This window comes from Ahaetulla prasina, chromosome 3 (assembly GCF_028640845.1).
Source record: "Ahaetulla prasina isolate Xishuangbanna chromosome 3, ASM2864084v1, whole genome shotgun sequence".
Taxonomy (NCBI): Eukaryota; Metazoa; Chordata; class Lepidosauria; order Squamata; family Colubridae; genus Ahaetulla; species Ahaetulla prasina.
The window spans coordinates 166292376-166318559 of record NC_080541.1 but is presented as its reverse complement, the minus strand read 5'-3'; the positions used below and the strand labels follow the sequence as shown (position 1 = coordinate 166318559).

The 26184-nt window shown below is 40.8% G+C and overlaps 1 protein-coding gene across 1 annotated transcript in view; it reads right to left on the bottom strand.

The window, feature by feature from the left end:
• The window catches only part of DAB1 (DAB adaptor protein 1), a 291295-nt gene that overhangs the window by 248810 nt on the left and 16301 nt on the right, over positions 1-26184 (bottom strand). Inside the window, exon 2 of the mRNA XM_058177854.1 lies at positions 25650-25776. The gene's annotated coding sequence lies outside the window, so the exon portion shown is untranslated. The remainder of the gene's footprint in view (positions 1-25649; positions 25777-26184) is intronic.

Sequence of the window (26184 nt, the reverse complement as noted above, 5' to 3'; positions counted from 1 at the left end):
AGAAAAATTCAGCAGTATACTACTACAAAATAATTTGTACTCTTGCCCAACCAGGAGTATCAAAGAGAGCTTCACACATTCTGTTCTTCTTATCAACTATGGCACTCTGAATTAATAGTGCTCCTATTAGTAAACACTAATGCAATTAATATATACAGCAAGTACCAGAAGAGGATGCTCGGTATCATTTGTTGAAATGATAAGGTAGTTAAGGAAAAACAATTCAAAAATCACAACTGCTTTGAAAACAAACTGAAAAAGAGAGCCAGAATGTTCCCTTTTCCACTGCAACTATTTATGGACTTTTCAGAAGTCAATACTGCACTCTGTATGTTTAACTACAACGTAAAAACAGCACATTTTAAGCTTGTTGTTAGCCATTATTATTATTGCATATCATCTCTCTTTGAATATCATATAAAAGACATTCTGCACCTACCTCTTCATGCTTTTGTACTACTATTATCCTATTATTTTAACCCACTACTCTTATCCCCATTGTGCATTTTATATTTGAGGTTTTAGTTTTCAAACTTTTATGAATTTTAGACTATTATATTTTATTAAGTGTCAGAAATGAGAGACCACGAATGCTCATATGCCTGGCAGGAATAAGAACACAACATGACAAAAGCAGCCACAAAGAGCTGCTACAAGAAGCGTCCTAGAAAAATGTCAAAGCAACTAGAAGATAAGCAACCAAAAAAAAACCCCATGGCTGTCTTAACAACAAAAAGAAGGCATGTAAGTCTACCTTGCCTCTTAAATCAAGAATTGATAAGTATCACACCTTATTTGACTGGGACTCTGACAAGTTCTTATCCTCTGATGGGGATTTAACTCTAGCAGACAAAAAGGGAGAAGTAGCTGGAATGGTATCTGAAACCAATGAAATGGATTTAACCTGAAACTCATTAGAGTGAACGCAGATCTGTCCTTAGTGCCTACTTACTGCCCACACAGTCTTATCTATATTGGATCAGCTGACAGTGGCCAATAAAAAGCTAGAGGAAATAAAAATGCTAGCAGAAGAAATATTTCCTAGTAAAGGAAAGTGAGACAACTCATGAGGATGGCAATAAGGGGAGAAACTTGGTTCCCAAGATTGTGAGCACTATAATATACTCCAGTACAACTGATAAGCAAAATCACAATTTTAGCATCAGAAGACCCTGTGAAACATATGTACTTGAACTGATTTGTGTGGATCATTACTCTTGTATACAGAAATGATCCACACAAATATTCAAAGATGGAACATTAAAAAGGGTCTTCCTAAAATTTCTGCCAGTTACTACAGTGTAAAGTAATACCAACCAAACTAACAGAGATAACACGGTTTCTTCCCTGCCAAAGCTTTAAGAGGCTTGTGCTATTGTTTCAACAACCAGTACTACCCTAAATGCTCTTAAGACTCAAGCACTTTCTACAGAGCTTTGGAATTGTGCCAACTAGAGTATTTCAAAATATCTATGCCCACCCCCTCCTGGCTCCTGGGAAGCTTGCCAAGGCAGAACCAGGAGGATACATCCAGGCCTGTTTCTGATAACAATGCTTCCAATAATATTCTTCAGAAAAAAATCCATCAGGCAGAAGCAGGGAGATAAATTTGACACCTTGCAATCTCTTACTATGCCTTCTCAGGAGGAGCAAAGGAACTTAATGTAAGACCTTGATTATATCAAATCATTATAGTGGGAAGTTGATGGAATATTTGCTGCCCTCTATGACATGTGCCAAGCTCAATAAAACCCAATCAAAAGTCAAAAAGGAAACAAAAACCAAAATATCTCCTTGCCAGCAATCTATATGCTCCACAAAGCCACCAAGAACACTGCTACCAACACAGATTGGGCAAGCTACTTTTATAAAAAGGCAGTGAACTCCACTCACTTCTAGCACTGATTATGTTCCATAGTTGGATAATGAAATTCCAAGCTCAAAGAGCACCAAGGACCTCACCGTTCAATCCCGTGCTACAAATATTCTGTTTTATTGGTATTTGATTTATTACTATTGTATTTATGAATTTTGATAGATCTTATGTGCATAAGTAATCGTAAGCAGAATCTGCCAATCCAGGAACACGTGCAACTGGTGCACAAGACAGAGCTGTGCAGACACCCTCCTAGCCACAGCTGCTACCTGCTGATTCAGCAGGACTCATGAATCTAGGAGGACCCTCCCCCAGAATGTGCACTTGGTCTTTAAGACTTTTGATTCAACTCCCAGAGTCCTCAGCCAGCAAAGCTGGCTGAGGAACTCTGGGAGTTGAAGTCCAAAAGTCTTAAAGGGACCAAGTTTGGACACCCCTGATCTAGGAGGACCCTCCCCCAGAATGTGCACTTGGTCTTTCTGGGACAGTCAGAAAGCCAACACCAAAGAAAGCATAGTTCTTGAACCAGTAGGCTCTAAAATCCAGAGCCACTCAATCTTGATAGGATTTAACTGAAGTCTTTTGTTCCCCATCCAGATCCCTACAGCATCCAGCCCAGGGGTGAAATCTAAAAATTTTCCCTACCAGTTCTGTGGGCATGGCTTAATTGGTGGTCAGATGACTGGGTGGGCATGGCCAATAACAATAAATAGTAAAAATAATAAATAAAGTATACAAAACAATAAGAGGTACCAAAAACCAACTTTCACACTTTACACACACACACAATAAAATACAACTGACTCACACACAATGTAAAAGCAGCTGCACTTCACCCAAAATGTCCCCTGCAACAAGCAGGAACCTCACACAGCCACAAAAAGCTCAAAAAAACAACTTTTACACTTTACACACACACAACACAACTGACTCACACACAATGTAAAAGCAGCTGCACTTCACCCAAAATGTCCCCTGCAACAAGCAGGAACCTCACACTTTCACACTTTACACACACAAAACACAACTGACACACACACACACACACACAATGCCACATACAGCTTTGTGAGATTTTGCGTGTTTGTGTAGTTACAGTGAAACACTACAGAAATACACCAAATCTCAGAAAGCTGCACAAATATTTTATTTTATTATTTTTATTTATTTATTTAGATCAGGTCTCCAACCTTAGTAATTTAGTTTGTGGACTTCAACTCCCAGAGTTCCTCATTCAGCAAAGCAGGAAGTCAAAGCAAGCTGTAATCAGTAGCTGCAGAAAAGCATGCCGTTGCCAGCCCGAAAGGAGCAGTAATTGAGGAGGGGGAATTGGATGGGCATGGGTGGGGGCTCTTGTAAGTGGGGGCTGTTAAAAAGTGAGTTTAAAAGCCTGTGAGGATCAGGAAACTCCTCTGGGATCGCCAGAGGAGGCTTTTAAAACCTTTTTTTTTTTTCTTTTCCCTTCGGCTGAAGATGGTTTTTTAAAAAAAACTTCTAAAGGTTTTTGATGATCTCTGCTTAGCCCTGCGATCATCAGAGGGTTTTTTGTACTTTTAAAGGCATGTTTCGGCTGAAGAAAAACTGCTTTTAAAAGAAAAAAGAAAAAAAACTCTGATGATGGTGCGGCTCAGCAGAGGCAGGGGGCGGGGCCAGGATTTTTGCTACCGGTCCTCCAAACCAGCAGCCACCATCGCTACCGGATCGGTCAAGCCCGTCCGAACCAGGAGCATTTCATCCCTGATCCAGACCATGGGATAAGATGTTTACAGTATTATTTAATTCACCAGGTATGGAGATACATAATTATCAGTTTACTGATGATACTTGTCTCCATGGATATAAATCACCTCATATAGATATAGAAGAGGAGAAAGCACGAAAACCTGTGACAATTACACAGTAGGAATCAAGGGCCAGATGTCTCTTCCGCAATCATCACCTACTGGAACTGACCCATAAGGAAATCCCATTCCTTGGTCTCAGTCCTGACTGGAAGGGATGCAGATAATCTGCTTCCTCCAAGATGTTGCACAACCACCTTCTCTACCATGTTTCCCAGAAAGGGAGGTGAGATATTCGATAAAAATTCTCCCATATGGGAGATGATGGGATCAAGTGATGGCTTCTTAAGAAGGGAGCAAATAAATGCTTCTTTTTTATCTTGGATGAAGTTCCTTAATTTAAAAAAAAATTTTTTTTTTAAATTAAATTAATTTTTTCACTAAGCCAGTTTAAAGTGACCAGTCCAGCATGGGAATATTTGTTGCAATCTTCACAAAAGATAGGGCAATGAACCAGATTTTGATTGTGATATTTAGTTATCATGGAGATATGATGCTTGTTGTGGCCAAGGTTATTGGAAGCCATTAAAATGAAAGTGCCAGAAATACGAAGATAATTTGGGGAGGTGGGGGAGAAGAAGCTTGTCTTTTTATTTTGCTTGCTTGAGACTCCTTCACTTTTGGATTAAAATGGCTATTAGAAAAATAGTAAGAAAGGTCAGGAGAGACTCATTAGAACAACTAGCTGTAAAATTTTTACACAAGATATATTTCAGAAATTTTTTGAGCAGATGGGAAAAATCTGATCGGATGGGAAATGGATGCTTTTGAAAAAAGAATGGATGTAGGATTCATAAAGTTAAGGGAGGATATGAGAAAAGATGTAAAAAATAGAAAGATTGCAAAGCAAATATCTGAGAGGTAAAACAAATTATTAACAAAATGAAGATTTTAAAGAGTAAAATAGAGGTTTAAGGAAGAGTTAGAAAGAGAATTGGATAATCTATTTTTACTGAAATCAAGAGGAAAAGAATTCTGTTTGAGATTTAGAGCTGTTCCAGAGGTTCCAGATAAAAATATCAGAGAGAGGCTTATTAATGTAGTGACAAATTTTATGGAGCTAGAAAGGATGAAATTGATAAGAATTATAAAATAAATTCCAGATTTGCCAGAATGTGGCATGTACCTAGAGATATTTTGGTGCATTTTATTAGAATGAAGACAAGAGATCAAGTCCTGCAACAGCATTTAAACACAATACTGAAAATGAACAATGCAGATATAGCTGTTCTGAAAGAGTTTGCTATTAGACTTCTACATAAGGGTTCTCTTTGATCTAATGGATAATTTAGAGTTGGTTTATGTATAGAGAAAGACAGTATACTTACTTTTCAGAAAGACACAGATCTTTTTCAATAGACATGGTTTGGTTTTCAAGAGACTTTACTAAAATTTCTATGGTAGAGATTTCACCAAAGGATTTTTCAAATCATAATCTTGGGGGAAGGGGATCTGGTTTATAAAAGAAAATATAGTTCTTTCAGATGGAGATTGGGTTTTAAGATTCAGAAGAATCCTAAAAGATGGTAAAATACTCCAGTGTCATAATATGACAATGAATTGTGATTTCAAAATAACTATGCTAACACAGATTGAAGTTTAGAAAGATATGTCAAAATGAAATAAATTATAATTGTCACTGTTGGGTAGAATTTCGATGATTAAGATGAAATGTTTTACCTAGAATTTTATTTATATTTCAGGCAAGGCTTGCTTTGACAACTGATCAACATTTAAACAATGGTAGTAGAATACATCTAAATTTATATGGCAGGGGGAAAAAACATGTGTTAAATATTTACAATTATGTTCTACTTTTAAAAAGATTTTTTCACAAAATGATGTATTGTTGGTATCTGTCACTAGAGAAATTTTTCAGGATGTTTAAAATTACCTTGAATCTTTGTTGGACATGAACAATAAGAAGGGATATTCTCTCATGTTTGATGAATATGTAAAAAAGCTAAAAATAATTGGATACAAATATATACATTCATTCAGATTTTAAAGAGTAAAGTACAATTAAAACCAGAGGCTTTTCTTTTAGGAATAATAGACAGGCAACTGGGTGGGGGGAAAGTCATGAAATTTTCTTTTTATATATGATGACTGCAACATGATTATTATGTGCTCAAAAGTGGAAAGGTTTGACAATGGGGGAATGATTGGTGAAGATGATGAAACTTGCAGCAATGGCTAAATTAATTTCCTTGAAGAAATCAGACAATAATTACATTTATGGATGAATGGAACCCCCTTACAGACTTTTTGCATGAAAACAGAAAAAAAAATGCCATTATGATTTGTGGTTTTGATTTAGAATTTGACAATTGAAATTTTCTGTTGGTTGATAGAAAAAGATAAACTCTTTATTTTAATCATAGTGTAAGACATAACCCTGTACCCATACTTAAAATCTTCTGAAAATAAAATTGGAAGCTTTTTTTCTATTTTAAATAGTTTTTCTGCACTTTTGACTTTTTTTCTTTCTTTTCTTTATCTGTATTTGTTTATGTGAGTTTTTATGTTGTTTTTAAAAATTTTACAGGTAGTCATATACTTATTAACTTGTTGCTTAGCAACTGTTCGAAGTTACGACAGACCTCTCTCCCCAACTTACTTATCACATGATTTTTGAAGTTACGATGGACTTGCACATACCCATGGTTATGTGATCGCATTTTGGACGCTTAGCAACTGGTTCACCTGTACACTCATTTGCAGCATCCCAAGAGTTTATGTGACTGCAATTTTTAATGATTTCCAGCATTTGCTTCCAGTTTCCAGCAGAAAAATTCCCATTGGGTAAATAGATTCATGTAAGACCACCGTCTTCACTTAATGATCAAAGCATTTAGTTAACAACTGCTGCAAAAAACTTGTAAAATCATATCCAGTCACATGGTGTCCTGTTTAATGACTGAGATAACTTTTGATTACAATTTGGGCTCAGTTATGGTCGTAAAAAAATTGATACAGGTAGTCCTCAACTTACAACAGTTCATTTAGTAACTGTTCAAAGTTATAAAGGCACTGAAAAAAAATGACTTATGACCAGTTTTCACACTTAACGACTGTTGTAACATCCTCATGGTCATGTGATCAGAATGTAGACACCTAGCAATTGACATATATTTATGATCCTGAGATCATGTGATCAACCTTCCAAAAGCAAAGTCAATGGGGAAGCCAGAGTCACTTAACAACAGTTTGACTAATTTAACAACCACAGTGATTCACTTAAGAACTGTGGCAAAAAAAAGTCATAAAATGGGGCAAACTCACTTAACCAATGTTTCACTTGCAACAGAAATTTTGAGCTCAATTGTGGTCTTAAGTCAAGGACTACCTATATTGTAAACCTTTCTAAATATAATTACTTTTTCCTGCAGTTTACCTACAAGAATATAGACAAATTCATTTTCCCTCAGGCATTCCTTAAACAAATAAATCACTGTGTTCACTGACTGAAATATTTTGCCACCCATCAAATTTGTTCTCTTTTTTTCAACCACTCTCCCTGACCTAAATATCAGAGGGCAGTGATTAAATTTTTATAGCATACATGGCAGTCATAAGTTTAAGTGAGCAATTAGGGTCAAGTAATATTTCTCTATAAAATTCAACTAAATGCTTGTTTTAATTTTAATAAACTTTACTAAAATATTTAAGTATATAGTACTACTACTGTTTTCACCACCTTTATTTTCTCTATTGCAAAAGCTAATTGAATAGCTTTAGCACCTAACATAAAAGAAATACTAAACAAAAAGTAGCACCCTACAGATCTGTAGAACTTTGTAGTAAGTATAATGTACCATCATAGTGATGGGTTCTGTCTGGGAAAACCAAGTTCAAGATCTCATTTAACCATGGAGCTCCCCAAGTCTCTATCCAACAGATTTCACAGAGTTATGGCAACTGTATCTATAAAATAAGAGAAAACTCCCATCTGTGCAGCTTAAACATCAGGAAGAGCACTGGCACAAAAATGTAATGCAATAAATATGGAACGAAACATTCTTTGTCCTATTTTGCTTTTTTTTTTCCCAATTAGTTTTGAATATAATGTTTGAATTAAGAAAAAATAAAATGAAATCAATTAGTACAGGTAGTCCTTGACTTACGACAATTGAGCCCAACATTTCTGTTGTTAAGTGAGACATATGTTAAGTGAGTTTTGCTCCACTTTATGACTTTTCTTGCCACAGTTGTTAAGTGAATCGCTGTAGTTGATAACCTGGTTGTTAAGTGAATCTGGCTTCCCCATTGACTTTGCTTGTGAGAAGGTCACAAAAGGTGATCACATGACCTTGGGGCAGAACAACAGTCATAAATATGAACCTATTGCCAAGCATCTGAATTTTGATCACATGATCATGGGGATGCTATAAAGGTCATAACTGTGAAAAATGGTCATGTCACTTTTTTCAGTGATGTAACTTTGAACGGTCACTAAATGAACTGTTGTAAGTTGAGGACTGCCTGTATAACACAAAAAGTCTTACATATTTAAAATAAATTATCCAAAGATTAAACTACATGTAATGAAAGGTTTTTAAAGGCATATGGATCAACACTTAAGCAAACAAGCCAAAATTCATAGATTGGTATGTATCTTGTTTTGTAATGTGTATGTCTATATGGCCAATCTCATTTAATAAAACAAGATAAGCTTTTTAATTTTTTTATTTGGTTCAGCTGACAAGAAAATCCAACACTCAACAAACAGTGGGTAGCCTTAAAATTGATTAAATATATAAATAAGTCACAACGAATGTGGTCTAGACAGTATCACAGTTTTTATTTACAGTAACCAGGATCTTCATTAAGCACAACCATGATCGTTCAGTGTAAGCACTATGTAGAAATTAGCAGCCTACAAATATTGTCTTATACATGTAATAACAGAAATATGTAAATTATATTTAAAAATTGTTACAGTATAATCTGGCTCCCACTGGACATAAATGTTTCAATTGAAGAATATCTATTAATCCAAAATGACTGTTTGAATTATCAAGTTTGGATTTACCTTATTTAATTATTGTGAATTCTTCTATGCCACTTCAATCATTTGAATACAGTTCATTCCATAAAGTTTTTAAGCTACCAAAAAGTCTCTAGAGTAAGAATTATGGGGAATCAAATGATAGCTTCTGCAGAGATCAGAAATTCTTCTCTCTGGGGTTGGCTCCAGTCAATTTGAGTCAAATTGTTTCCAGTCAAAGCTTCTCAGATCCCTGGTGTGTGGATTATCTCAAGACTCTACATTCTTGTCGCTTTCTGTTAAACATGCGTATAATGCTGCTAGGTGAAGTTATTATTCACCAGTTTGGGATCAGGTTTCATCGATATACAGATCGTAATCAAGGAAATACCGTATTTCAACACAGATCTAATTACGGATATATCTCGTAAGGCCTCTTGTAGCATCTTTGCTTCATGAGCTGCACTGGTTACCAGTAGGCATCTGGGTACAGTTCAAGGTACTGGGTATTACTTTTGAAGCCTTTATGACAGGGGTGAAATATAAAATTTGTTACTACCAGTTCTGTGGGCATGGTTTGGAGGGGGGCTAATGTGACTGGGTGGGTGTGGTCAACTTTTTTTTTTTTACTTTTAAAAGCATTTTTTTACAACCTCTTTGGCCAAAGAGGTTGTAGAAAAAATGCTTTTAAAAGCCTCTGATGATCCCAGCTGAGCCACACGATCATCAGAGGCTTTTCTTTTTACTTTTAAAAGCATTTTTTGGCCGAAGAAAAAATGTTTTTAAAATTTAAAAAAAAAACTTCTGATGATCGCGCAGCTCATATGGGCATGGGTGGGGAGGGGGCTACCGGTTCTCTGAACCACCCACCACCATCGCTACCGGATCCGGCGATCCAGTCCGAACCAGGAGCATTTCACCCCTGCTTTATGACAATTCTTCTCTGCTGCAATTTGTGGAGGCTTGCAGGCCTTCTAGAATATGGGGTCATGATCACATGACAATTGCTAACTGTTATGATGTGGTCAGAATTTTGCGAACATAACTGAGGTGAAGATCCTTGAAATTTTAACAACATAAAGACAAGTCTCAGATTTTGTATGCATTCTTTCATTAGTAGAATTGAAGCATTTTGGGCTAATTGAAGGTTACAAGCAGGGTAACAGACACAAGTGCTTTAATAGTACATAGCAGGGGTGAAATTCAGCAGATTCTAACCAGTTCTGGAGAACGGTAGTGGAAACTGAGTAGTTCGGAGAACTGGCAAATACCACCTCTGGCTGGCCCAGAGTAGAGTGGGAATGCAATATCCTTCCCTCAGGAGTGGGGAGGAATGGAGATTTTGCAGTATCCTTCCGCTGCCATGCCCAGCAAGCCACGCCCACAGAACAGGTAGGGAAAAATTTTGAATTTCACCCCTGGCACATAGCCCCTTTATTATTAATACAGTAACTAGATCTGCCAGTGCTATTTCAGAGACAGACAGTAAAAAAGAAAATGAGGAAAACTTTGCCCTAATGAACTTTTAAGATATATTGGTTATAGATGGAAAATAATTCAATTGCCAGAATTCTTGTAACCCAATATCCTTCACTTTTATACATCTTATTAAAGAATCTCCTTGAGAATTATACCTGGAAAAGGAATTACTTTCAGTTTTATGCAGGTGACAAAGAACCTGACATTAGTTCATGCAAGCAAATATCAGAAATACAATTAAAAACTTATATTGAAGTCAGCTAAGTGATATTTCTAACAGTAAAACACAATATTCAGCACAGTATGAAGAACATATATATTGTGAAAACTGGGACTGTGCTTGACTAAGGAGCTGCTGAGCTGAAGTTCTATAACTTCTATGTGTTACACTTTCTTAGAGAATATGCTGAAAAAGGCATAAACCTGTAAACCTTTGGCCAGTTTCTGTAAAAAAAAAATGCCTATAGGAATGGATTGACTTACTTAATAACTTTGCATTAGCTTAACATTGCTGTGTTCACTTTATGACTGCAGTGTTCACTTTATGACTACTGCAAAAAAGGCTATAAATTGGGTCAGTCACATATGGTACCTTGACTTATGACCATCATGACTTAACATAAATTCTAAGCTCCATTACAGTCAGAAATTGAGAACTGCCTGTATTAAAAAAGCATGTACAAAGTACGTATTATAATATGATCAACACACAAATACACATATTCTAATTTTAGATATTGATGATGAATATATTCCAAATATTCAATAACTTGAAAATAAAAAAAATGTGTTTAAGACTTACAGTAGTCATCTAAATTACAATCAATCCACAACTTTACTAAACTTTGCATACTGAATGCTGCATCTTTAATGAAACTGTCATTCAAGATGTAATTTATCATTCATAAAGACTAAGATTAATCACTGAATTTGATGGTAGCCTATCAGACATACTGAATTCAACATAATGAGATGGATGCTGCTGCTCAAAAAAAATGTCAGGATGTTCTTGTAAATTAATTCACCTTATTTTAAATGCAATACAAGTATCTTGCTAGGAATGACCATGGGGGGGGGGGAGTAAAACCATGATCCAATTTTAACTAAAATATATTTTATTTTATATTTATCTAAATATCAAAATAAAGACAGTTTTGTATAGTGACTAAGGCACAGGTTAGTAAGTACGAAACTGTCGTGTCCCACTCCTCCGCTGACGGCTGGGTCAGGGAAATCCGAATCAGGCTTGCCTCTGCCCAAAGTCCTAGCAAAGTCCTCAGAGCAGGCAGGAGACCAGTAAGTGACTTCAGCAAGATAAGTTCGACTTTTGCCTGACTCAGAGACTGCCAGAAAGTAGATCCTTTATATAGGCCATGGGGTGTGGCTCCATGACTCAGCACTCATTAAGGCCTGCCCCTCCCTTCCTTCTGTTGCCTCCGCCTCTCCAATCTTCTGATGCGAGGGTCACTCCAATCAGCTGTTGTTGGGAGTAAACCCTCCTCAGGCTCACCTGCTGTGGAGGAGGGGGAGGGGTCTAGCTGCTCCATTTGCCTGGGCATGGAGTCAGGGCTGGGGCAGGGAGATGCTCCTTCTTCTGCAGTTTGTGTGGGCATGGAGCCAGGACTTGGGCCGGGAGGCATACATTCCTCAGTGTTCCGGAGCAGGTAAGAAGGCCCCGGCTGCTCTGAGGGCGGGCAAGACACAACAGAAACCATGAATCCCAGTCACGCCTTAGGCACAAAACCAGATGGATTACTTTGGCCAGACACACTCTTACAGCCCTAGGAACAAGACAATGGCAATCCAATTTGAAGATCTTGCCAAGAAAATTTCAGGGACTAGTCCAGTCACTGTTGTGACCCAGACCCAAGTAGGTAGTAGTAGACGCACTTAGGTCAAAAAACAGACTTTATTAGAACAGCTGAGAATTAACTCATTCTCAGCGTACTCCAAACTAAATCAAAACAAACTCTTCATAACACAAGTCTTCAGTCTTATCACAAACCTTGGTCTAATTAGGCAAACTGCCAAAGGCTTTTCTTGGCAAAAGTTCAAAAGCAGAAGACACCTACAAGAAATAAATGCAGCAAGACAAAGAGCAATGCTATCAACATTTGTTTTATATTTTAAATTGGGGTTTTTTAGATTTTAATTATTTTAATTTTTCGGCCCATTGTGTAATAAGTGTCTTAATTTAGTTTTTAATATTGTATATTGTGTATGTTTTTAGCCTGGCTGTACACCGCCCTGAGTCCTTCGGGAGAAAGGCGGTCTAGAAATTCAATAAATAAATAAATAAATTGTTTTCCGACAAAGAGCCCAAACGCCGTTGCTGGTCTTTTAAGCCTTATGGGAGGGGCTAATCATCTCTTGGCCCTATTCCTGAGTCGTCCTCTTAGCTTTAGCTGCTCTTGCCTTCTGGTAGCTCTTCTCATGAGTACATTAGGAAGAGGCTCCTCCTGTTCCTCTGCCTCACTACTGTCAGCCTCTGGAGGCTCCAGAGTCCGCACATCATTCTCTGATGGCCCTGGCCCCATCTCTGCCTCCGACACAGAGCCCTCATCTAAGCCTTCCCTAGCTTCCAGGACTGGCCCATGTTCTTCCTCAGCCTCATCATTGTCCGACTCCACTGCCAGCTCCACAGGAGGCTGGCGGACCACCCACAACAGTCACCAGGAGTTAACACTGACCTAAAGCAGGGGTGTCAAACAAATCCCACAGGCAGGATGCATCATATGCAGGCCATGCCCACACCAAGTTTAGCGAAGGGGGAAAAGTCACGATACGTCACCTGATAATGCCCTGACAGCGCAGGTTTAACACCCTAACCTACAGTGATTCCAAACCTGCTATAGAACTACAGATAGTCCAAGCTTAATGTCCACTTGTCCAGTGACTATTCAAAAGGACAATGGTGTTGAAAAAATAATTTTACAGCACATTTACAACCTTCATACAATCCATCAGTCACATGACCCCTATCACAGTCAGTACACATTGGCCTGTGCTTGAGACCTGTATTTTTTTCCCTTGTCCTTGCAAAACAGACAGACTGGAAAGGAGAGGCTTGAAAGAGAGTTAAGCTGTTTGCTCTTCTAAACATTGAAAGCAGTGGGAGCCACAGGTTACAGTGCTCTCTTGTATTCCCATCTCTAATCTCTCCATTCTGCAGGAGGGAGGGATCTGGAGAAATACTTCCTCCATTCTGCAGGAGGGAGGGATCTGGAGAAATACTTCCTACAAAAATCAGTTGCTCCCTTTCATTTTGCAGAGCAAACAGGTTAGGGTGGAAATTTATGAGCATTTGCTCTTCTGCACATTGAAAGCAATGAAAACATGCTGGCAGCAGGAAAGTGTTAGTCAAAGGAGAGAATGCCTACAGAAATCCCTTGTTTCCCCATCCCCTCACGGAGCAGGGAGATTGGAGCAGAAGTGATTTCAAGAGAGCCTGTTTCTGTAAGGTGGTTGTTGCTCCCAGTCCAGTGTTGCTGGCACATTCTCATTATTCTTGATGTGAAAGAAGGAAAGATCTGGCAAAGGAGAGATCACCTACAGAAATTGCTTCGTTGCAGAATAGAGAGATTGGAGACAAAAGGATTTCAGGAGACTAATCTGTTTGCATAGCATGCCCATGGCTCCCATGAGCTATGGCATAATTATATAGCTTTTAACGTGCATAGGACAGTAAGAAATAAGTAACAAACCAAAAGGTGGGCAAATAGTTAGGAGGCAAATAAAAGCCAAAAGTGTAAAACTGGTCTTGTCTCTTTCTAGCCAGAACATATAGTCACTGCCATATGATTAGCAATTAGAAACCATTTCAATTAGTGACAGAGTTACAAGTCCCAAATGTAAAAGAAGATCTGCTATCAAAGAAGTCGTGCCTAATTCTATGTTCCCAACTATATAATTTAAAAACTGAAAACTTCTTGTGCAACCCTGAAGTAACACACGTTCTCTTTACTTATTTATTTTCAGGCAGGTGTACATAGGATCAATACATGATTTAGTTGCCTGAAAATAATACATTCAGGTATTAGCATTAAAAAGAAAACTAAATTCAAGATCAAAAGTGCAAAATACTACTAATAATCCTAGAATGGAAGTATCTGCAATATTTATAAAGGACAGGATTTAACCAGGCTTTGATCTGGAGACTGCATAAACTTTTTTGATAGCATCTAGAAGTTTGCTATGCAGAAGAAATATACAAATGTATCGTGTTTAACATGTGTCATCACTGAAAAACAAAAACTCAAAGACTCCAAAGGGCTATTTACCTAAATCCTTGGATTAATAAGGCTGTTGAAGGTAGCAGTTTCTTTAGTGTGTATCTTGAATCTTTGTCTTTGTATAACATTTGATCAAAAAGAAATTTTTTTAAGACTAAGTGATCCATAAAACTTAGAAGTTAAGCAATAGAGTGATCCTTTTAAAAATTTCACATGAGACAATCCTCTGCAAGTTAACTACAAAGTCAATGAATAAAAATGGCTTCTAATTCCAACCTTACCTTGCAGTAATTAGAACTTAATAAAAAGAAGAAAAAATACAGCAATTAATTCCCAGATAGGCAAACGAAGTACTTTCAGTGAAAGAAAAAGCATCCATGTTGTATTTTCCAAAATTAAAAGGAGAAAATATATATGCAGGAAAAATCTTTAAATTCATGGTTTGGCAGATGAATAATTAGCACACAAGATGAATATGCCTAACAGGTAAATTTCATTTGTGCTGAAGAATGCATTTGCTGCTGATGCATTTTACATGTCATATCTAGGACAATAATGGTATATATAAAAACTAGTGGGCTTTATTTCCTTCTATACTTCAGAACAAGGACAGGAAGAAATATAATTTGATGCATATTTTATTGTATAAGAGGGAACTAAAAATTGAAATATTAATAAATTATTTGCCACAATGGCTCTTGATGAAGTAATCAGAAGTTCACTTTTATGAAGATAAATTGGACATGAAATTTTAAATAGAAGTGTATGTTTTCTGTAATTACTGTGATGCCAAACAGAACAATGGGTGCAGTTCAAAGAAAAAGAAAATAAGGAATTATTTTGTTTTACCAGTTTTCAACTTCCTGTAATTACTACTTAAGTGAATAAATGCAGGCAAAATTATAATACAATTTTTCCACAATCATTTGTTGGTGATTTGATATTATTCTTTGGTTCTATTCTGCAATCCCTTAATTTAAAATTTAATGGCAAATGACAGGCTGGACTTGGATTTAAGAATCCAGCCTAAATTTGTGCTAATTTATTCCATTTTCTCAACGCCTTGTTTTGTAAATGTTGAATATGAAAATGTCATAGATCACTCTAGATAGACTCAAATGTTTGAACATCGTATTATATTAATTTGAATATCTTAATAATAGTAATACCAATTATTTTGTTTTTCCCCTCTAGATAAGATCATAAGTATGATGCTTTTTATCTGTATTTTCTATTCTATCACAAAGCACAAAATATATTGTAGTGCAATATGAGCTCGGGGATCACAGTATGAATTTTTTTTAACTGTTTAACCATTATCATTCGCCTTGGCAAGGAAAACAATTACCGTATATACTCGAATATAAGCCGATCCGAGTATAAGCCGAGGTCCCCAATTTTACCCCAAAAACTGGGGTAAACTGGGGACTCGAGTATAAGCCGAGGGTGGGAAATGAGGCACCTACCGGTTGGGGAAAGCCTCCCTCCCTCAGCTGAGAAGGCTGGCGGCTCCCCCGCCCCGCCCTCTCACTGCACCGGCAGGGCTTCCGTCCGGTAAAATGTGAAAAAAAGAAAAAAAAAAACTCGAGTATAAGTCAGAGACACGAGTATAAGCCGAGGGGCTTAAAAAAAAAACAAACTCGAGTATAAGCCGTATAGACCCGAGTATAAGCCGAGGGGACGTTTTTCAGCACAAAAAACGTGCTGAAAAACTCGGCTTATACTCGAGTATATACGGTAATAAAATTTCCATTATCCTTTCCCTCCACTCGCCAAGGGAGAATTAGGCAAAGGAAAAACGTAGATTGTACTAAAATCACAAAGTCTTGCATACAGTCATAGTCTAAAGATAAAATATGACAAAATTGCAATGATTCCATGGGTACCATGATGATTTCAAGCTATGTCTGGAATTATCTGAGGTTCAGCTGTGTGAAAGAAACGTGGAGATAAGCTTGATTAAAGGAATGGATGAATCATTAAAAGAGGAAAACCAACTCAGTCCAACTCAGAAAGAAGTTTGAGAAAGAAACTTCCTTGAGTCTTAGAAGGGTTGCCTTGAGTCTTAGAAGTCTTAGAAGGGTTGGTTCAGGGAAACTCTGCAGTCTTTCAAATTCTGTTATTACATCCTGTAACAATAAAGCAGGGATGTTAAACTCACGGCCTGCAGGCCAGATGCGTCATGCGGTGGCCACCCCCAAAGTTTAGCAAAGTGGGGGGAGTCATGGTATGTCACATGACGGCAATGTGACAATGTGAGTTTGACACCCCTGCAATTAAGGGCTGATGCTATGCATGAAAAAGGTGTTTTGGAGCATTCAGGGGAAGGGAACGTTGTCTTACCTGAACGTCCCTTCTTAGAGAGGGGAAAACGGCCGTCAGGAATGGGTTAAATCTCCTCATTGCTGATTGGACCGAGTCTTTAACTTGTTGCTGATAGCCCCCGCCTTCTCTTTCCTTCCAGCTTTTTCGGCGAGGATTCAAGTGTAGGCCATCGTGTAGTACTGAAATGAGAAAGAATTAGTGCCCTCCCGCCCCGAAGCCCGCTTAGACAGTCGCCTTGGGTGGGGCTGACGGCCGTTTTCCCCTCTCTAAGAAGGGACGTTCAGGTAAGACAACGTTCCCTTCTCTCTGTCGGGGAAAACGGCCGTCAGGAATGGGACATACCCACGCTCAATGTCCTACCGGGAGGGATGATGGCGGCCTGTCATTGTTGTTGAGAGAGGACCGTTTGCAGGACTCGTCTGCCAAACGCCGCGTCGGCCGACGCAAAGGAGTCCACACGGTAGTGTCGAACGAACGAAGACGGAGTGGACCACGCCGCTGCTCTGCAGATCTCGCCAATTGACGCCTGGGCACCCCAAGCGTCAAGAGGCTGCGCCCCTGGTCGAATGAGCCGTAATATTGCGCGGTACCGGAAGAGACAAGTTCTCATATGCTGTGGCAATCGTTGCCCTGATCCACCGTGCCAGAACCGATTTGGTCACCTTCTGACCCAGAGAAAGTGGTTGGAACGACACAAAAAGGGCCTCCGTCTTGCGGAACGACGCTGTTCGATCAATGTAGATTTTCAACGCCCTCCTTACATCAAGGGTGGGCCAAACTTTTCCAAGTGGTGCTTGGGATTGGGACAGAACCGCAGAACTATCTCCTGAGCCCTATGGAATTGACTGTTAACCTTAGGAAGAAATGTAGCGTCCAGTCGTAGAACTACTCTATCGCTGAAGAACTTGGACAGGTCCTGACGGAGAGACAGGGCTGATAGTACTGATATTCTACGGGCTGAGGTAATGGCTATAAGAAATGCTACCTTAAACGACATAAACCGAAGAGGCGAGTCCCTAAGTGGTTCAAATGGCGTCTTGGCCAGAGCATTGAGTAATGCGTTCAATCGCCATGTTGGAAAACGGTGTACCACCGGAGGGTTGATATTAGCAGCCCCTGAGGAACTGTTGAATGTGAGGCTCTTTTGATAGGGGAATAAGTGAACCGCATCTCAACACTGAGGAAAGAGCCGCCACCTGCCTTTTGAGTGTATTGGTCGCCAACCCAGAGTCGAGACCTCGCTGTAGAAAGCCAGGATGTTCAAGACGGAAGCCGAGATGCTACTATCCCTGAGACGAGCACCACCCATCAAAGGTGCGCCACGTGGCCTCGTAAATCCTCTTGTAGAGTCACGCGCGAGGCCAGCATGGTCGGGATGGCTTGACTTGGGACCTTCGCTTAGTTAAGATGCCCGCTCAATCTCCACACGGCTAGACGAAACCATTGTGGATCGGGGTGCAACACTGGTCCCTGGTGAAGACCCACTTGGCTGTCCGGGATCCTCCACGGGTCTTGGATTGAGAGGTTCATCAGGTCTGCAAACCAGGGTCTCCTGGGCCAGAAGGGGGCGACCAATATCAATTCTGCCTTCTCCTCGAGGAGCTTCCTTATCACTCTTGGGATCAGTGGGATCGGCGGAAAGGCATATAGGAGGCCCGGGGGCCACCTGCTGCGTAGGGCGTCCACTGACTCCGCCCCCCGTGAACGGAACCTTGAAAAGAACCGAGGGACCTGCTTGTTGTTCTGGGAGGCGAATAAGTCCACCAGGGGAAGCCCGAATCGGGTAGATAACTCTCGGAAATTCGCTGGGGACAACGACCATTCTGAATGATCGATAGTCTGACGACTGAGGGAGTCCGCCTTGCAATTGTCCGTCCCCGCAATGTGTTCCGCCTTCAATGACCGTAGGTGGGATTCGGCCCAATGACCGAGGGAGAGCGTCTCCTTCATCAGTCTGCGAGAACGAGTGCCACCCCACCTGTTTATATGCGCCTTCGCCGTCACGTTGTCCGTGAGGACAAGTACATGTCTGTCCCTGATGAGATCCTCGAAAGCTAGAAGAGCCAGGCGGATGGCGCGCAGCTCCAGAAAGTTGATACCATTGCGGATTTCCGGGAGAGACCACTTGCCCTGTGCTAGATGTTGATCGAGATGGGCTCCCCATCCCGAAAGACTGGCGTCTGTGGTGATGATGACCCTCGCTGGCTCCCTGAATCCAGAGCCTCTGGCTACCGTCTGTGGATTCCACCAATCCAGAGAATCGAGTACCTCCTTGGAAGAGTCACCAAGCCTTGATGAACTGCGCCGATTCCTTTGATGTGGCAGGAAGAACCACTGCAGAGGCCGACTATGGAGGCGAGACCATGGAATGATACCGTATGATGATACCATTTTCCCTAAGAGCTTGGAAAGTTGGTCCAAGGGAACGGACCGTGACAGTCTGGAAATACTAGCTAACTCAGCTAAACTAGTCTGGCGATCTGCCGACAGAAAAACCATCGACCTACGTGAATCAATTCGTGCCCCCAAGTGGACAATGGAGTTGGAAGGGACCAGATGGCTCTTCTCCCAGTTAATCGAGAACCCATGTAATTGTAATGTGTCTGTGGTCAAGGAGATATCCCTGTATGCCCTATCTTGAGAAGTCGATAAAATGAGAATATCGTCTAGGTAGGCCTGAAGCCGGACAGGAATCCCCCGAATATGGGCCATTAACACCGCCATAACCTTAGTGAAAACCCTGGGGTCAAGACAACCCAAAGGGTAAAGCCCTATATTGAAAATGAGAGCCTTTAAAACAAAACCGAGAAACTTACGGTGATCTCTTCTAATTGGGATATGTAGATAAGCCTCTGTTAAATCAATGGAAGCCATGTAATCCCCCTGTCGAATGCACTCTAAGATGGAACGTAATGAGTGCATTTTGAAACGATGGTAAACAATATATTTGTTCAGGGCCTTAAGGTCAAGAATGGCTCTCCATCCCCCGGACGGTTTGCTTACGACGAAAAGTCTAGAATAGAAACCCTGTTTATGCTGATCAACAGGGACCTGTTGGATGGCCCGGATAGATAGAAGATGTTTGACCGCAGACTCCACCAGGGAAACGCAGGAAGAGCGGTTAGAAACGGGACACTGTAAGAAGACCGTCGGGGGGGTGGAGAGGAACTCTAATGCTAGACCATGTCTGATGGTCTCTAGGACCCATCGATCTGAAGTGGACGACTCCCATTGGGAATAGAAATAAGCTAGTCTGCCTCCAATGGGTAAAACTGGTAAGGAATTATTTGAAACGGCTAAAGGTTTACCTCGCCTCCCGGAATGGTTTACGGGAGGAGAATTTGGACCCTGTTCTAACCTGGTCTGCCCGTTGGGAGTTTCCTCTGAACGGTGAATATCTTTGCCGTCGTGATCCTCCGAATTCCTGGTTACGAAAGGAAGAAGAAGAGGCAGTCGAGGGACGAAAATAGGGTTGTTGTCGCAGCTCGCCTCTGCGCGACAAAGACGGTAACACCTTTTTCGTGTCTTTAGTTTCCACCAGGATTGGGTACAGGGAGGCTCGAATAACTTCGACCTGCGATGCGGAAGATGCCAGCCGCCACTTGTTTCTAGTGTCTGCCTTCCAGTGGCGCAACCATAAGAGTCGGCGGGATGTGACCGTAGACCCAATAAGTTTGGCTGAAAATCTAGCAGCGTTAAGCCTCGAATCAGCCGAAAACTCTAAAGCTGCAATAACCTTGTTAAGGTCCTGGTGAGCCCTCACGCCTGATGATGATAAACGACCCTGAAGCTGTCTAAGCCACATAATGGAAGCTCTATTAAAAAAATGAAGATGCCATTGAAGATCTGATAGCCCAGGCCGAGGCTTGGTGGGACTTGACTAGGGATTGGTCTGCCCTTTTGTCTTCCGGGCGAAGAGCCTCATTCTCAGGACCCGTCACGTGAGAGGTCGTCGTGAGGGCGACTACGGGAGCATCCACTGTGGGCACCTGTAGAATGTTTTCTAGATCAGGAGCGCAGTTAAAGAACTTTTTGTCTGTGGCACTGGGGAGAGGGCCCGAACCTGGATAAGACCACTGCCGCTGGACCACGTCCACAAACATCTTTGGCGCCGGAATGGCTTCTGCCACCACCATGGGTTCCACAAAGAGACTAGATGAAGTACTAGGTAAAACCTGGGAATCCGTCAAAGGAGCCTGAGCAGAGCCCAGCCCCGTGGTAGCCAATGCTTTAAACAGAAGGGAACGAAACAACTGCGGCTTAAAGAGTCCCACAAATGAAGGTTGTTCTGGCCCCAGGCCTTCGTCCTCTGACAAGGCTTCTCCAGCATCTTCCTCTCCAGATATTGAAGATTGACTGCCCTCCTCCGAGGATTCCTCCCTATGAGGCCTAAACATGGCTGATGCAGAACTTGTAGACCTACTCTGTCTCTCCTTATTTCGGGATTTAGCTAACTCCTGGCGTACCGCCTGTTGGATCATCAACCCAATGGAGTCAGGTAACTGAAGCACTGGAGCTCTGGGAAAACTAGTCTCAGGTTGTAGAGCAGATGTCCCAGTCCCCTGAGACACAACCACCGCCTGGCCTGGAATGGAACTAGGAATATCCTGAAATTCCATCTCCGACAGGGTACGAAATAAAGGGGCAGTCCCCGTCTGCATAATGGACAACTGTGATGTCCTATCCGGTGACCAGGCCCCAGATCCCTGCATGGTCTGGGCGCCACATTCTGGGCTAGGGGGGTTAGGAATGTCAGTCCTGATCTGCTTCCCCTTATCAATAGGCGAAGGGGACCTGTGGGCCCTCTTGGAGGCCCTGGAAAAAACCCTTTCAAGGGCCTTGTGGCGCCTTTCTTCCGCCCTCACCCCCTTTTTTGCTTTGGCCCTGGTTACTTTCCGCCCCCTAGAAGGGGAAACTTGAGGGGCTGAAGAAGGACCTTCCCCAGGATCTTCCTGACTTAAATAATGAGGAGGTGAGACCGTTAAATCAGGCTGATTAATACTGGCGTCCGCCATGTTGCAATTTTTTCCCCCGCCAATTTACGGCCTCTACGGCCTACTCACAGTTTCTTGTTGAATCCACCGGCTCTTTGAGGAGGCTGCCGAACAATGCCCAGCTTGGATCTTGATCGCTGGCAGTCAAGCGGCTAATTTTAAAGTGACCTTTTTTTTTTTTTTTTAATTATTATTAGTTTGCCGCTTGAAATATGGCTGCTCTACTTCTGGCCCCAATAGCCGCTGGCTAGGCTCATCCAAGCTTCCTTAGCCCCGAAAAGAACTTTCTATCGATGGGCAGGGCGGCCGCTCACCTCGTGGCTTCTGGCGCGGCTTAGCAGGGCTCCCTGAGGCAATCCCGCGCAGCGATCTCTGCGGCGAAGCGGGGCGGAAAGATCGAGCCGCCGATAGAGAGAGAGCGTCGGGGACCTGCCCGTGAGCTCCTCCAACCGATGCCTCGAATTGCTGCTGCTGCGGCCTTAGCGCGGCGGGAAAAAAGCCCGCTAGCGCTTCCCAGCTGTTCGGTAAGCCGCCGAGCCGCCGCGGCGGTCTTCAGCGGCTTGGGAGCCCGTCTCCTCCACCGGATTCAGAGAAAAACAAATAAAATAGGAAAAAATCGGAAAAAAATAGAAAAAAATGTAAAAATGCAAAAAATAGAAAAGCAACAAGTTAGGAAACCTCAAGCAATGTAAAAGAAAAGGCCTGAGGCAATTCCAAACACGACTGGTCCTAGCAAAACCGAGTCGAAAAAGCTGGAAGGAAAGAGAAGGCGGGGGCTATCAGCAACAAGTTAAAGACTCGGTCCAATCAGCAACGAGGAGATTTAACCCATTCCTGACGGCCGTTTTCCCCGACAGAGAGAATGATCATAGCATCCCTTTATAACTACTTAAACCAAATACATATTAACTTACAATCATTCCTTTAGCGACTGTTCAAACTTGTAACAGAAATATAAAAAGTGACTAATAGTCAGTTCTCACACTTACAACCTTCACACATTCCCACAGTCAAATAATCAAAATCCAGGCTCTTGAAATCAATTTTTATGATTGTTGCAGCAACCCGGGGTTATGTGACAGCCATTTGCGAACTTCCCCAGACAACTTTCTCATGTGAGCCCAGCTCCCCCCAGACAAGCAAAGTCAATGGAGAGAGCTAGCCTCACTTAATAACTGTGTTATTCACTTAATAACAGCAATGAAAACAGCAACCATGGTAGAAAAAAAGGTTGTTAAAATTGGGTGTGACTCACTATACTAGTAACTGCGAGAGGGGTCTTGGATTCTTTGTGGACAATCACTAAAATATGAGCCAACAGTGTGCTGCAACCGCCAAAAAAGCCAACACAGTCCTAGGCTACATTAACAGAAGGACAGAATCAAGATCACTTGAAGTGTTAATACAATTTAATAATGCCTTGGTAAGACCATGCTTGGAATGTTGTTTTGGTCACAATATAAAAAAAGATTTTGAGACTTTACAGAGAGTGCAGAGTAGAGCAACAAAGATGATCTGGGGACTGGAAGATAAAACATACAAAGAACAGTTGCAGGAATTGGGTATGTTTAGTTTAATGAAAAGAAAGACTGGGGTGGCATGATAGCAGTATTCCAATATCTAGGGGCTGCCACAAATAAGAAGGGGTCAACCTATTCTCCAAAGCAACTGAAGGCAGGACAAGAAGCAATGAATGGAAATTTATCAAGGAGAGAAGCAACCTAGAACTAAGGAGAAATTTCCTGACAGTTAAAACAATTAATCAGTGCAATGACTTGTCTCCAGAAGTTGCGGATTTTCCAACAGTGAAAGTTTTCAAGAAGAGATTAGACAACCATTTGTTGGAAATGATACCAATACTGGGCCATTAGCTGTTTGGAACTGGTCTGCAAAATTGGTGGACGAGTTCGCAGAGACATCCCCACTTACATGAGCAGCGGAAAAGCATGTGCACACATGCTCCATTTGCGCAAGCAGTAGACATGCTTACTGGTCACTTGCGTGGAACCATCTTTTCACCCCTGCCAGTCCGCAAAGCCAGAAAGATTGGGGAACTCTGGTATAGGGTTTCTTGCTTGAGCAGAGGAATGAACTAGAACAGGGGTCTCCAACCTTGGTTCCTTTAAGACTTGTGGACCTCAACTCCCAGAGTCCCTCAGCCAGCAAAGCTGGCTGAGGAACTCTGGGAGTTAAAGTCCACAAGTCTTAAAGGGCAAGATTGGAGACCCCTGAACTAGAAGACATCCAAGATCCCTTCCAACTCAGTTATTCTGTTCTTTTCTATTTATTTAACAACTACCTTGGTATAAGGTGCATAAGGTCAGGTCCTAGATTTGTACATCCACATACTTAAAAAAATCATTTTGCTCTTAGATCCAAAGCCCTAATGAAATATAGAATCTTAAGAAATTAAAAAAATCTTAAGAAACCATTTCTGTTTTAACATTCTGAGAGAAATCTCATAAATAAAATGCATCGCCTGACATTATTTAGCCTTCTGGCACCCAAAATACAATGAAATATAGTAAACTGTCCTTCAAGCTGAGCTTAAGACTTGATGATGTCATAGACATGTCCACATGGTTTGTTGCAACAGGAGTGTTTCCTACATAGTTCCCATCTTCTTGTCTAGTTTAGAATTTAAATTTTCTGAGCGGCAACCATTGTAGTATTAATCAGATTCAAATCTACACTTCTGAAATAAGACAAGATTAGTAAGTTGCTGCTACTTAGCTGACTAAAGTTTAAGACATCCTCACTTCTCAATGATTACTACTATCAATGCAGTTTTCTTGCCAGTCTTTTATATTTTTACTGCTGTTGGTGTGAACCATCCAGAATTATGGCATGTAAAAGGGAAAACATAGAAGTCAAGTTTTAAATATGAAGAAATAAATATTGTAAGAGCTATACCGGGGTGTCAAACTCAAGGCCCCGGGGCCAGATTTGGCCTGTGGGGTTGCTTAGATCTGGCCCACAGGGCCGCTCTGGAAACAGTGGTGGACTCGCCCGCAGTGCCTCTGCCAATGAAAACAAAGCTCGGGAGGGCTGCCGGCGGCACTCCCAAGCTCCATTTTTGCTGATAGAGGGTTGCAGGAAGCTGTCTCAGCTGAAACGGAGTTTGAAGCCTGTTTTCGCTGCAGAGCGCTTGGGTCACCACAGGCGCCCCCAACATGAGTGACGTTGAACTGGCCATGCCCACCCTGGCCACAGCCCCACAGCCCCTCCAAAGTCAAACACAAACCCTGATGTGGCCTTCAATGAAATTGAGTTTGACATCCCTTATCTATACTAAACGATTAAAAATAAAATATCTATTTAACTTGCATAACCTTCTGCCCCATCCCAAAACTTGACTAATATGATCAAATGACAGGAAATTGTCTTCCCATCCTCTGCAGTCAATGATCACCTGCATGTCTGCAGGCGTAAGAAAGAATAATATTTAACTGTATTAGCAATGCATTCAATGTATATGGATTACAGATAAGGATTCTTTTTAAATATTCCTAAAATTAGAACTACTAGAATACATCTTGTAAAAGCTTCCCTTGCTTTCCAAAACTACTGAAGCAATCTTATTATCTGGGATTGTGTGTAGCTGTTAAGAATGTGGGTGGTAATTTTTATTATCTACATATAAATGATATTTGTTACTCTTTATACATAATTGTTTCCATCATGAGATCTAGAAAAGAAATATTTTAGTTCTTTTCCTTGTCTCTCACTTTCTCCCCAGCCATCCCCCAGCCCATTACGCTGCTCTTCTAGGCATTTTTCAGATCTCCATAGGAAAGGTCTAGCTTTAATCCTAATAAACACTAGCTCTTCTTTTAGCTCAATTCTACTTGCTAATGGGTATGGATTGTAAATACATTTAAGCATGCTTACAGCCTCAAACAAAGTACTTACTGCTTCATCTAATAGCTCTATTCGTGCTGCCCTATAGCTGCTATCTCTAGATGATAATCTCCATCTTTGGTATCACTTCATCATATGAGGTCACAGGTCAAGGGGCACCCACTGGATCTTTCACCAGCTCAGATAAAAAAGAAAAATCAATTTCAATCATCATAAAATGAAACTACTGGTTATGTGTGCACACAGAAATAAGAAAAATATATCCCGCTAGGAAATATTAAAGCTGCTCACTGCCTCTTGCTGTTCTAAATTGCAAACCCAAAGCAAACAGATACTGAAAGTATATTAAAATCATTTTCTCTCTAACAGTAAAGATTACTGCAGATGAATGTGACTTATATTGATTACTTATTGTTTACATAGTATATATAAATATTCCTATTTGTTAAGTTTTATTTTTATGAAGTAAAATTATTAAATGACAAGTATTATTAAATTAATAATATAGTCAGCCCTTGTGAGAAAATAATGTATTATATTTTAATAGGCAATAAATAGCATACGGTAAATACTACATGCAGTAAAT